Source organism: Mixophyes fleayi, chromosome 6 (genome assembly GCF_038048845.1).
Source record: "Mixophyes fleayi isolate aMixFle1 chromosome 6, aMixFle1.hap1, whole genome shotgun sequence".
Classification (NCBI taxonomy): Eukaryota; Metazoa; Chordata; class Amphibia; order Anura; family Limnodynastidae; genus Mixophyes; species Mixophyes fleayi.
The window spans coordinates 216446353-216458923 of record NC_134407.1 but is presented as its reverse complement, the minus strand read 5'-3'; the positions used below and the strand labels follow the sequence as shown (position 1 = coordinate 216458923).

The window sequence follows — 12571 nt, the reverse complement described above, 5'->3', positions numbered from 1 at the left end:
GGGGTAGCTGAGGCCATCGTCCTGGCTCTTCCTGGGGTAGAGAGGCTGGTCGTCCGGGGTGGAGGGAGCAGTGCAGATGTCCTCCCGCTGGGTAGAGAGGAGCAGGGGCTTCCGCTGAAGAGGAGGCGCTTCTTCCAGTGGAGCAGGGCCCGAGGAGAGGAGGGCTTCTTCAGCCGGAGGTGCTCCCGGCGTCTTCTTCCCGGCAGGCAGGGGGGGTCGGCAGCGCTTCTTCCCCGGGGTCGGTCTTCTTGCTCCTGGCCGGCTTTGATCGGGTAACACAAGTCTCAAACAGTTCCTCACCAGGGTTAGAGTGTGCTATCGGATGAGCCACACTCAGGTATGTCCTCTGGGTTTTGGGCAGGAGAGAGACAAGTGCACCATGCAGCAGAGTCTACATCAGCCCCTCACCAATGTTAGAGTGCGCTATCGGATGAGCCACACTCAGCATAACCTCCACCGGGTAGTTGGTAAACTGATAAGAACAGATACTACACTTGATCTTAGCCAAAAGGCCGAGAAGCGATAACCTGAAAAGGGACCCAGGAAAGCGCCCGCTTCTCAGGCTAGGCCTGACAACTGTAGGAGACAGCCACGCCACACGCCGTATACTTTCTTCAGCGGCGGCCCACAACACTCCATTGCTGCACATTCTAGGCCCGACTAGCCTGAAAAGCCTGACACCTTCACTGGGACCCTCTTTACACCTCTCTGTCTGCAAAGGCACGCACATGAGCCGAGGACTTTTCAAACGAGATGCCTGCAAAATTTGCATTAACTCCTCCCCTTGACCATAAGTGCAACGACGCCCGCTGATTAGTCGGCCTGCCGTTCCGTCCTCGTCTCCCCAGGCAATTAATCACACTGTCTGCCCAGCTTCTTTCGGAATATTCACAGCATGTCACAGAAACAGCACTTCAAGGTGCATCACAATTGTTTCTCGGGCCACCGGCAAGTAAATAGAAAAGGAAGCTGCATGCTGCAACAGCAGCAGGGTTCTAAAAGGTGTGTGTCATAATCCTCACTTGCCTTTATTATGTCACTGGGTCCACAAGAGGGAGACACACTACGTCAGATTAATAGTTTCATTCATTCGGAGATCCAATTGAATTTGCAAATCACAAGTTGCTCCATTAAAGGAATAATTGGATCAATTCAGTAATCCTTTTGGACAAAGAAAAGGGTCTTCTTATCTGCAAATGCTTGTTTGCTAAAAGAGATAAGAAACAAAACAACAAAAAGACACAATAAATTGACACGAAATAAGACACAGGAGACAAAAATCTGTTCTTATGTTTTTTTGTTGCTGAAAAGAGACATGATTCTATTTTTTGATAACTGGATAAGAGAAGTGCACCGGTCCTGGAAGTACTGCAATACCAGGTCAATGCGTGGAGTGGACAGAGCAAGCTCTTCTTCCATCTCCCTGTTCTAAAAATCCATTTAATATATGGCCCCCAGATAGGGGGCGTATCAGATATTAAACTGATAAGAACAGATACTACACTTGATCTTAGCCAAAAGGCCGAGAAGCGATAACCTGAAAAGGGACCCAGGAAAGCGCCCGCTTCTCAGGCTAGGCCTGACAACTGTAGGAGACAGCCACGCCACACGCCGTATACTTTCTTCAGCGGCGGCCCACAACACTCCATTGCTGCACATTCTAGGCCCGACTAGCCTGAAAAGCCTGACACCTTCACTGGGACCCTCTTTACACCTCTCTGTCTGCAAAGGCACGCACATGAGCCGAGGACTTTTCAAACGAGATGCCTGCAAAATTTGCATTAACTCCTCCCCTTGACCATAAGTGCAACGACGCCCGCTGATTAGTCGGCCTGCCGTTCCGTCCTCGTCTCCCCAGGCAATTAATCACACTGTCTGCCCAGCTTCTTTCGGAATATTCACAGCATGTCACAGAAACAGCACTTCAAGGTGCATCACAATTGTTTCTCGGGCCACCGGCAAGTAAATAGAAAAGGAAGCTGCATGCTGCAACAGCAGCAGGGTTCTAAAAGGTGTGTGTCATAATCCTCACTTGCCTTTATTATGTCACTGGGTCCACAAGAGGGAGACACACTACGTCAGATTAATAGTTTCATTCATTCGGAGATCCAATTGAATTTGCAAATCACAAGTTGCTCCATTAAAGGAATAATTGGATCAATTCAGTAATCCTTTTGGACAAAGAAAAGGGTCTTCTTATCTGCAAATGCTTGTTTGCTAAAAGAGATAAGAAACAAAACAACAAAAAGACACAATAAATTGACACGAAATAAGACACAGGAGACAAAAATCTGTTCTTATGTTTTTTTGTTGCTGAAAAGAGACATGATTCTATTTTTTGATAACTGGATAAGAGAAGTGCACCGGTCCTGGAAGTACTGCAATACCAGGTCAATGCGTGGAGTGGACAGAGCAAGCTCTTCTTCCATCTCCCTGTTCTAAAAATCCATTTAATATATGGCCCCCAGATAGGGGGCGTATCAGATATTAAACTGATAAGAACAGATACTACACTTGATCTTAGCCAAAAGGCCGAGAAGCGATAACCTGAAAAGGGACCCAGGAAAGCGCCCGCTTCTCAGGCTAGGCCTGACAACTGTAGGAGACAGCCACGCCACACGCCGTATACTTTCTTCAGCGGCGGCCCACAACACTCCATTGCTGCACATTCTAGGCCCGACTAGCCTGAAAAGCCTGACACCTTCACTGGGACCCTCTTTACACCTCTCTGTCTGCAAAGGCACGCACATGAGCCGAGGACTTTTCAAACGAGATGCCTGCAAAATTTGCATTAACTCCTCCCCTTGACCATAAGTGCAACGACGCCCGCTGATTAGTCGGCCTGCCGTTCCGTCCTCGTCTCCCCAGGCAATTAATCACACTGTCTGCCCAGCTTCTTTCGGAATATTCACAGCATGTCACAGAAACAGCACTTCAAGGTGCATCACAATTGTTTCTCGGGCCACCGGCAAGTAAATAGAAAAGGAAGCTGCATGCTGCAACAGCAGCAGGGTTCTAAAAGGTGTGTGTCATAATCCTCACTTGCCTTTATTATGTCACTGGGTCCACAAGAGGGAGACACACTACGTCAGATTAATAGTTTCATTCATTCGGAGATCCAATTGAATTTGCAAATCACAAGTTGCTCCATTAAAGGAATAATTGGATCAATTCAGTAATCCTTTTGGACAAAGAAAAGGGTCTTCTTATCTGCAAATGCTTGTTTGCTAAAAGAGATAAGAAACAAAACAACAAAAAGACACAATAAATTGACACGAAATAAGACACAGGAGACAAAAATCTGTTCTTATGTTTTTTTGTTGCTGAAAAGAGACATGATTCTATTTTTTGATAACTGGATAAGAGAAGTGCACCGGTCCTGGAAGTACTGCAATACCAGGTCAATGCGTGGAGTGGACAGAGCAAGCTCTTCTTCCATCTCCCTGTTCTAAAAATCCATTTAATATATGGCCCCCAGATAGGGGGCGTATCAGATATTAAACTGATAAGAACAGATACTACACTTGATCTTAGCCAAAAGGCCGAGAAGCGATAACCTGAAAAGGGACCCAGGAAAGCGCCCGCTTCTCAGGCTAGGCCTGACAACTGTAGGAGACAGCCACGCCACACGCCGTATACTTTCTTCAGCGGCGGCCCACAACACTCCATTGCTGCACATTCTAGGCCCGACTAGCCTGAAAAGCCTGACACCTTCACTGGGACCCTCTTTACACCTCTCTGTCTGCAAAGGCACGCACATGAGCCGAGGACTTTTCAAACGAGATGCCTGCAAAATTTGCATTAACTCCTCCCCTTGACCATAAGTGCAACGACGCCCGCTGATTAGTCGGCCTGCCGTTCCGTCCTCGTCTCCCCAGGCAATTAATCACACTGTCTGCCCAGCTTCTTTCGGAATATTCACAGCATGTCACAGAAACAGCACTTCAAGGTGCATCACAATTGTTTCTCGGGCCACCGGCAAGTAAATAGAAAAGGAAGCTGCATGCTGCAACAGCAGCAGGGTTCTAAAAGGTGTGTGTCATAATCCTCACTTGCCTTTATTATGTCACTGGGTCCACAAGAGGGAGACACACTACGTCAGATTAATAGTTTCATTCATTCGGAGATCCAATTGAATTTGCAAATCACAAGTTGCTCCATTAAAGGAATAATTGGATCAATTCAGTAATCCTTTTGGACAAAGAAAAGGGTCTTCTTATCTGCAAATGCTTGTTTGCTAAAAGAGATAAGAAACAAAACAACAAAAAGACACAATAAATTGACACGAAATAAGACACAGGAGACAAAAATCTGTTCTTATGTTTTTTTGTTGCTGAAAAGAGACATGATTCTATTTTTTGATAACTGGATAAGAGAAGTGCACCGGTCCTGGAAGTACTGCAATACCAGGTCAATGCGTGGAGTGGACAGAGCAAGCTCTTCTTCCATCTCCCTGTTCTAAAAATCCATTTAATATATGGCCCCCAGATAGGGGGCGTATCAGATATTAAACTGATAAGAACAGATACTACACTTGATCTTAGCCAAAAGGCCGAGAAGCGATAACCTGAAAAGGGACCCAGGAAAGCGCCCGCTTCTCAGGCTAGGCCTGACAACTGTAGGAGACAGCCACGCCACACGCCGTATACTTTCTTCAGCGGCGGCCCACAACACTCCATTGCTGCACATTCTAGGCCCGACTAGCCTGAAAAGCCTGACACCTTCACTGGGACCCTCTTTACACCTCTCTGTCTGCAAAGGCACGCACATGAGCCGAGGACTTTTCAAACGAGATGCCTGCAAAATTTGCATTAACTCCTCCCCTTGACCATAAGTGCAACGACGCCCGCTGATTAGTCGGCCTGCCGTTCCGTCCTCGTCTCCCCAGGCAATTAATCACACTGTCTGCCCAGCTTCTTTCGGAATATTCACAGCATGTCACAGAAACAGCACTTCAAGGTGCATCACAATTGTTTCTCGGGCCACCGGCAAGTAAATAGAAAAGGAAGCTGCATGCTGCAACAGCAGCAGGGTTCTAAAAGGTGTGTGTCATAATCCTCACTTGCCTTTATTATGTCACTGGGTCCACAAGAGGGAGACACACTACGTCAGATTAATAGTTTCATTCATTCGGAGATCCAATTGAATTTGCAAATCACAAGTTGCTCCATTAAAGGAATAATTGGATCAATTCAGTAATCCTTTTGGACAAAGAAAAGGGTCTTCTTATCTGCAAATGCTTGTTTGCTAAAAGAGATAAGAAACAAAACAACAAAAAGACACAATAAATTGACACGAAATAAGACACAGGAGACAAAAATCTGTTCTTATGTTTTTTTGTTGCTGAAAAGAGACATGATTCTATTTTTTGATAACTGGATAAGAGAAGTGCACCGGTCCTGGAAGTACTGCAATACCAGGTCAATGCGTGGAGTGGACAGAGCAAGCTCTTCTTCCATCTCCCTGTTCTAAAAATCCATTTAATATATGGCCCCCAGATAGGGGGCGTATCAGATATTAAACTGATAAGAACAGATACTACACTTGATCTTAGCCAAAAGGCCGAGAAGCGATAACCTGAAAAGGGACCCAGGAAAGCGCCCGCTTCTCAGGCTAGGCCTGACAACTGTAGGAGACAGCCACGCCACACGCCGTATACTTTCTTCAGCGGCGGCCCACAACACTCCATTGCTGCACATTCTAGGCCCGACTAGCCTGAAAAGCCTGACACCTTCACTGGGACCCTCTTTACACCTCTCTGTCTGCAAAGGCACGCACATGAGCCGAGGACTTTTCAAACGAGATGCCTGCAAAATTTGCATTAACTCCTCCCCTTGACCATAAGTGCAACGACGCCCGCTGATTAGTCGGCCTGCCGTTCCGTCCTCGTCTCCCCAGGCAATTAATCACACTGTCTGCCCAGCTTCTTTCGGAATATTCACAGCATGTCACAGAAACAGCACTTCAAGGTGCATCACAATTGTTTCTCGGGCCACCGGCAAGTAAATAGAAAAGGAAGCTGCATGCTGCAACAGCAGCAGGGTTCTAAAAGGTGTGTGTCATAATCCTCACTTGCCTTTATTATGTCACTGGGTCCACAAGAGGGAGACACACTACGTCAGATTAATAGTTTCATTCATTCGGAGATCCAATTGAATTTGCAAATCACAAGTTGCTCCATTAAAGGAATAATTGGATCAATTCAGTAATCCTTTTGGACAAAGAAAAGGGTCTTCTTATCTGCAAATGCTTGTTTGCTAAAAGAGATAAGAAACAAAACAACAAAAAGACACAATAAATTGACACGAAATAAGACACAGGAGACAAAAATCTGTTCTTATGTTTTTTTGTTGCTGAAAAGAGACATGATTCTATTTTTTGATAACTGGATAAGAGAAGTGCACCGGTCCTGGAAGTACTGCAATACCAGGTCAATGCGTGGAGTGGACAGAGCAAGCTCTTCTTCCATCTCCCTGTTCTAAAAATCCATTTAATATATGGCCCCCAGATAGGGGGCGTATCAGATATTAAACTGATAAGAACAGATACTACACTTGATCTTAGCCAAAAGGCCGAGAAGCGATAACCTGAAAAGGGACCCAGGAAAGCGCCCGCTTCTCAGGCTAGGCCTGACAACTGTAGGAGACAGCCACGCCACACGCCGTATACTTTCTTCAGCGGCGGCCCACAACACTCCATTGCTGCACATTCTAGGCCCGACTAGCCTGAAAAGCCTGACACCTTCACTGGGACCCTCTTTACACCTCTCTGTCTGCAAAGGCACGCACATGAGCCGAGGACTTTTCAAACGAGATGCCTGCAAAATTTGCATTAACTCCTCCCCTTGACCATAAGTGCAACGACGCCCGCTGATTAGTCGGCCTGCCGTTCCGTCCTCGTCTCCCCAGGCAATTAATCACACTGTCTGCCCAGCTTCTTTCGGAATATTCACAGCATGTCACAGAAACAGCACTTCAAGGTGCATCACAATTGTTTCTCGGGCCACCGGCAAGTAAATAGAAAAGGAAGCTGCATGCTGCAACAGCAGCAGGGTTCTAAAAGGTGTGTGTCATAATCCTCACTTGCCTTTATTATGTCACTGGGTCCACAAGAGGGAGACACACTACGTCAGATTAATAGTTTCATTCATTCGGAGATCCAATTGAATTTGCAAATCACAAGTTGCTCCATTAAAGGAATAATTGGATCAATTCAGTAATCCTTTTGGACAAAGAAAAGGGTCTTCTTATCTGCAAATGCTTGTTTGCTAAAAGAGATAAGAAACAAAACAACAAAAAGACACAATAAATTGACACGAAATAAGACACAGGAGACAAAAATCTGTTCTTATGTTTTTTTGTTGCTGAAAAGAGACATGATTCTATTTTTTGATAACTGGATAAGAGAAGTGCACCGGTCCTGGAAGTACTGCAATACCAGGTCAATGCGTGGAGTGGACAGAGCAAGCTCTTCTTCCATCTCCCTGTTCTAAAAATCCATTTAATATATGGCCCCCAGATAGGGGGCGTATCAGATATTAAACTGATAAGAACAGATTTTTTGATTGAAAAAGTAGCTTTATTTTGTATAAAGTACAAAAAACACAGTTCATACATTTCATTCAAGTGTACGCAGTACACCGTAAGACATGATCATGCATACGTTTTAGTGCAATACAGGGCATAAAGTACAAGACATGACATCCTACACTATATACATCAAGTACTGCACTAACCATTCAAACTTTACAGTGTATTACAGTGCAATAAAATAACATTGGGTGTGAGGGGGAGGTAGGTGAGAGGGGTAGGGTGATGGAGTCACGAGCAAAAAGTTTTTTATTGAGGACAGACACAAAGGGAAGGGTGCATAAATAGACATGACATTCAATAATACTTCATGCTGTGAAGGGGAATGGGTTGGAGGGGGAGAGGGAGGGGAGCACAAACCAAAGTTTTTTATTGAAAATAGACACAATGGGGAGGAGGAGAAGAGGAGACAACAATCAATCAATTACAATCAATCGTCGTCTTCATCTTCCTCAGGACTGTCAAGGGTGTTATAGTCTCTTAACAGGCTATGGATAAGCCTGCGACAGTCCTGGATGGTCATCTTCTCCCGCTTCAAGATGAGGCGGTTCCTGGCAAGCCACATAGCGTCCTTAAAACAGTTCATAAGGCGCCAGGCCTCCTGGATTGCCTCAACGGTGTGAGTCCCAGGAAATAATCCATAAAATACCGAATGGTATGAGAGGCAAGTCCTGGGCACACTGTCCTTAAGTTCATGTTCCAGGGCATCCAACAATGCCTGTGCAGTGGGACAGTCCCAAAAGATATGTTGAGCAGTCTCCCTCTTGGTAATACAAAAGGGGCAGTGAACATATCTGCACAGGTTTCGGGAGTGCATAAATGTCCTGAGAGGCAAACCCCCCTGAATGGCCATCCATGCAATGTCTTTATGTCCATTAGTCAGTCTCTTAGAGGCCACATTCTCCCAAACATGTTTGGCCGTGGCCACAGGGAGCCCTGGAACAGACTCCATAATGTCCTTAGCTCTGATGAGCTTGTGGATAGTTTTAGGTTTCCACAAGTCTGGTTTAAGTCCCTCCAGATGGTGCTCCCTCACAAATTGTCCAACATCCAGGTAAAACCAAGGTGTAGTCCAGTTGTAAGGGAAGGAGCTGTCCCACTTGTCCCAACCAAGTTTCCTCCAAAGAGGAAGAAGGAAAAAGCGTGACATGGACTTCCCAGCAGAGCAAACGTTCTTTTCAAGGAGTGTCCTGCGGATACAGTTGCAAACAAAGAAGGCCCGCAGCATGGTGGGGATATCAGGGATCCCTTTCCCACCTTTGTGGGGCTCCTTGTACATAACAGACCGCTTCACTCTGTCCATTTTGGAGCCCCAGATGAAGTGAAAGACTGTCCTCGTGATGGTCTTACAGACGGCAGCAAGAGGTGGCCAAGCTTGGGCCGTGTACTGAAGAACGGGAAGAATCTCGTTGCGCAGTACCAGTGCTTTCCCTTCGATGGTAAGAAGTCTGAGGCTCCACAGTCCAATCTTTTGCCGGACTGTTGCCAGTCTCTCTTCCCAGCACTTCAGGGCCGCCTCCTCTCCACCGAACCAAACTCCAAGAATTTTGATGAAGTCCGGCTTGATTGTGAAGGGGAATGCAGCGGGGGATGACAGGTGCCACTGACCAAACAGCATTGCCTCTGACTTCCCGCAGTTGACTTTTGCCCCTGAAGCTTGGCCGAAGTTGTTGCAGGTCTGGACGAGTGCTGCCACCGAACGCTGATCAGCGCAGAAGACAGTGACGTCGTCCATGTAGAGCGAACACTTGGCCTCTAGTCGGTCTGGACCCGGTGCGGTGATCCCTCTGATCTCTGGGTTTCGCCTGATGGACATCGCAAAGAGCTCTATACAACAGACAAAAAGGAGAGGTGAAAGAGGGCAGCCTTGTCTGACCCCAGACAGTACAGAGAAGGGGTCAGTCTTCCAGCCGTTCACCAACACAGAGCTGTAAATATCAAGGTACATCAGGTTAACATAAGAACAAAACATATCACCCAATCCAAACCTGCACAGAACCTTACGCATAAAACCATGAGAGACACGATCAAAGGCCTTCTCCTGATCAAGACTGACCAGGGCCACATGTGCATGGCGGTCTTTGATATAATGAACCGTGTCCCTCAGCAGCGCAAGGCTGTCTGCAATCCTTCTACCAGGAATGCCACAAGTCTGATCAGGATGAACAATTCGCCCAATGACAACCTTTAGCCTGTTGGCTAGTACCTTGGCCAAAATCTTGTAGTCCACGTTCAGGAGGGAGATGGGCCTCCAATTTTTGAGGTCACATCTCTCTCCCTTGCGCTTGTACAAAATCGTGATCAAGCCCTCTCTCAGAGTAGGAGGCATCCTGCCCTCCACCACCATCTCCTCATACAGCTCTAACAGGTCCGGGCCAATGAGGTCCCACAGCGCTACATAGAGCTCGGCTGGGAGGCCATCACTGCCCGGGGTCCTGCCCGGCCTAAAGGATTTAGCGGCAGAGTGCAGCTCCCCCAAGGTGAGGGGGGCATCCATAGCTGCCCTACCTGTAGGATCAATAGGGTTAGTGATACCTGACAGGAAAGATTCAGCTGCGTCGTCGTCTGTAGTCTTAGGGGAGTAGAGTTTGCCGTAGTAGTCTGAGACGACTCCCATGACGCCCTCCTTCCCCCTCCTGGGGGTGCCAGACTCGTCCCGCAGTTCAGTCAGGGGCGTGTGGCCGGAGTGGAGTTTTCTGAAAAAGAAAGAATTACATTTCTCACCCTTCTCCAGATTCTCCACCTTGGAACGGAAGATGATGCGATTGGCCTCTTCCTCGAAGTGCCTTTTCAGGCCCCCTTTGGCCTCAGCCAGATCATCCCTCACATCCCAGCCGCAGAGTTGGAGATCCAGCAGGGACTGCAGCTGACGCTGAAGTCTCCTGAAGTTTCTCTTCCTCTCACACGCCTGTTGGCGGCCTTTAGCCTGAAAGAAACTGCGAAACTTGCCCTTGACATACTCCCACCAGTTAGACATACAGTCAAAATACATTTTGTCATTTTTCCACATTACATAGGCATCCCTCAGCTCAACCATCACCTCTTCCTTTCCCAGCAGAGCGCAGTTCAGCTTCCAAGAGCCAGGGCCGGGAGGGAACCCGTGACCCAGAACACCTTCAAAGAGAATGGCCCTATGATCAGAGAAAAAGCAGGGAACCATGACATGCCTGTTTTGTCTTACCGCTCTCGATGTAAACACAAAGTCAATCCGGGAACGCACTGAGCCATCGGGGCGGCTCCAAGTATAATTCACAGAGCCGGCCCCCATAGATCCCACTGCATCCCGCAAGGATGCTTCGGCTACCATCTCCTGCAACAACCTGGAAGAAACATCAAGTTTAGCATTAGTACAAGAACTCCTACCATCTTCCTCTATAGGACAGTTAAAGTCCCCAGCCATCACTACCGCCCTGGTGGTTGCGAGCTGGGCCCGCAGGGTCTGGAAAAGCTCCAAACGCTCATTCTTACCCGGGGATGCATACACACAGATAAGCCTGATAGGCTCACCCGCCCAGGAGCCATCTACGATAAGCAATCTGCCGCAGACAAACTCCTGAACGGAATCTAATGTGAAGAGGCTTCCCCTGATAAGAATGGCGACCCCTGCAGACTTACAGTCACTCCCCCCAGACCAATAGGAGGGCCCGTGAGACCACTGCCTCCCCAGATGCCTGTAGGAACTAGAGAAAGGGAGAGAACATTCCTGCAACATGTAAACATCACATTTCTGACTGTCAAGAAAGGTAAACACAGACTGACGTCTAATCTTATCCTTCACACTCCTCACATTAATGGTAAAAAGAGAAAAGTTAGCCATTAGTTGGGAGAAAAAAGAGAGTTAGCACAGTCAATACATCAGTTACCCTCCTTGTCCGGTGGGACTTGGTCCGGTCTGCCCGTGTCCCCTTCGGGTGGGAGCAGACCTTTCTCCTCTAGCTGGTCGAATAGGCAGATTTGGGGCAGTTGTAGGAATTCTTCCTCCTCCTGCTCAGAATCCAGCAGCTCATCCACCATCTCTACCAGGGCCCCCTCTGACGGGAGAGGGTCCTCTTCCAGCTCGATTGCCTTTTTCTTGGAAGGGTCAGAGTCGCCAGCTGGGCTGTCCAGCTCTTTCCGCTTCCTTCTTTGTTTGTTCTCATCACCTGCAGACACAAGAGGGAGGAGGGGGGGAAAATCCTCCAGGGAAAGGGAGGGAGCTGCAGTAGCGGTGGAGGGGGTTAGTGCTACTGCAGGGGGGGGGGGGTGTTGTGACAGCGGGGAGGGAGGGGGGTGCTGTCACAACAGGGGTGGGAGATATCTTACCAGCTCTTGGCTGCGGTGTGGGCTTCTGTTGCTTCCTCTGGGCTGGCTTGGGCTGCAGGGCAGGGGCAGGTCCGCTTTCCGGCAGTCCAATCCCGGCAGCTGCAGCGTAGGATCTGGCCCTCTGGGGGCAGTCCCTGTAGATGTGGCTGGCCAGGCCGCAGAGGTTGCAGGACAATTTTCTTGGGCAATCCTTGGACTCGTGCCCCGCCACCTTGCAGTTCCTGCAGGCTGAGACCTTGCAGCTTCTCGCCATGTGGTCAGCTTCCCCGCATTTCCTGCAGTTCCTCGGCTGATCGGCATAGTGGAGGAGGCCGGCAGAGCCGCCCAGGGCAAAGCTTGATGGCAGGTGTTGGAGTCCGTCAGTTGCCGTGCTGTCTTTCCTCAGTCTGATGATAATGGACCACTTGCCTGTCCAGAAGCCGTTGACATCCAGGATCTTGGAGGGGTCCTTGACCACGGAGCAGAAGCGGCTCAGGAAGGTAGCGATGTCCTTACCCGGGGTGTGAGGATTTCTCATGGAGACCGTTACTCTTCTCTCCTCTCTCTGGATGGGGCAGTTCCCCACGAAGCGGGAGAAGGGAGACTCCGGTCTCGCAGTCTTCACTGCCTCCCAGTACCTCTTGCAGATGGCAATGGAGGCGAAGGTGATGTACCATATCCCTTTCAGGTAATTCTGCACG

General features: G+C 48.3%; 6 non-coding genes and 2 pseudogenes across 6 annotated transcripts; all 8 read right to left on the bottom strand.

Annotated features, from left to right (window-relative positions):
- Positions 1-367: 367 nt before the first annotated feature.
- On the bottom strand, positions 368-524 carry LOC142095944 (U2 spliceosomal RNA; annotated as a pseudogene).
- Positions 525-1343: 819 nt separating this feature from the next.
- Positions 1344-1534, bottom strand: LOC142095639 (U2 spliceosomal RNA). The gene has a single exon (XR_012677834.1). It is a non-coding gene; the product is annotated as a U2 spliceosomal RNA (small nuclear RNA).
- An 819-nt stretch (positions 1535-2353) lies between these two features.
- Positions 2354-2544, bottom strand: LOC142095638 (U2 spliceosomal RNA). Its single transcript, XR_012677833.1, has one exon. It is a non-coding gene; the product is annotated as a U2 spliceosomal RNA (small nuclear RNA).
- Positions 2545-3363: 819 nt separating this feature from the next.
- On the bottom strand, positions 3364-3554 carry LOC142095637 (U2 spliceosomal RNA). Its single transcript, XR_012677832.1, has one exon. It is a non-coding gene; the product is annotated as a U2 spliceosomal RNA (small nuclear RNA).
- Positions 3555-4373: 819 nt separating this feature from the next.
- LOC142095635 (U2 spliceosomal RNA) lies at positions 4374-4564 on the bottom strand. The gene has a single exon (XR_012677831.1). It is a non-coding gene; the product is annotated as a U2 spliceosomal RNA (small nuclear RNA).
- Positions 4565-5383: 819 nt separating this feature from the next.
- LOC142095634 (U2 spliceosomal RNA) lies at positions 5384-5574 on the bottom strand. Its single transcript, XR_012677830.1, has one exon. It is a non-coding gene; the product is annotated as a U2 spliceosomal RNA (small nuclear RNA).
- Positions 5575-6393: 819 nt separating this feature from the next.
- LOC142095633 (U2 spliceosomal RNA) lies at positions 6394-6584 on the bottom strand. Its single transcript, XR_012677829.1, has one exon. It is a non-coding gene; the product is annotated as a U2 spliceosomal RNA (small nuclear RNA).
- Positions 6585-7403: 819 nt separating this feature from the next.
- Positions 7404-7576, bottom strand: LOC142095849 (U2 spliceosomal RNA; annotated as a pseudogene).
- Positions 7577-12571: the final 4995 nt, after the last annotated feature.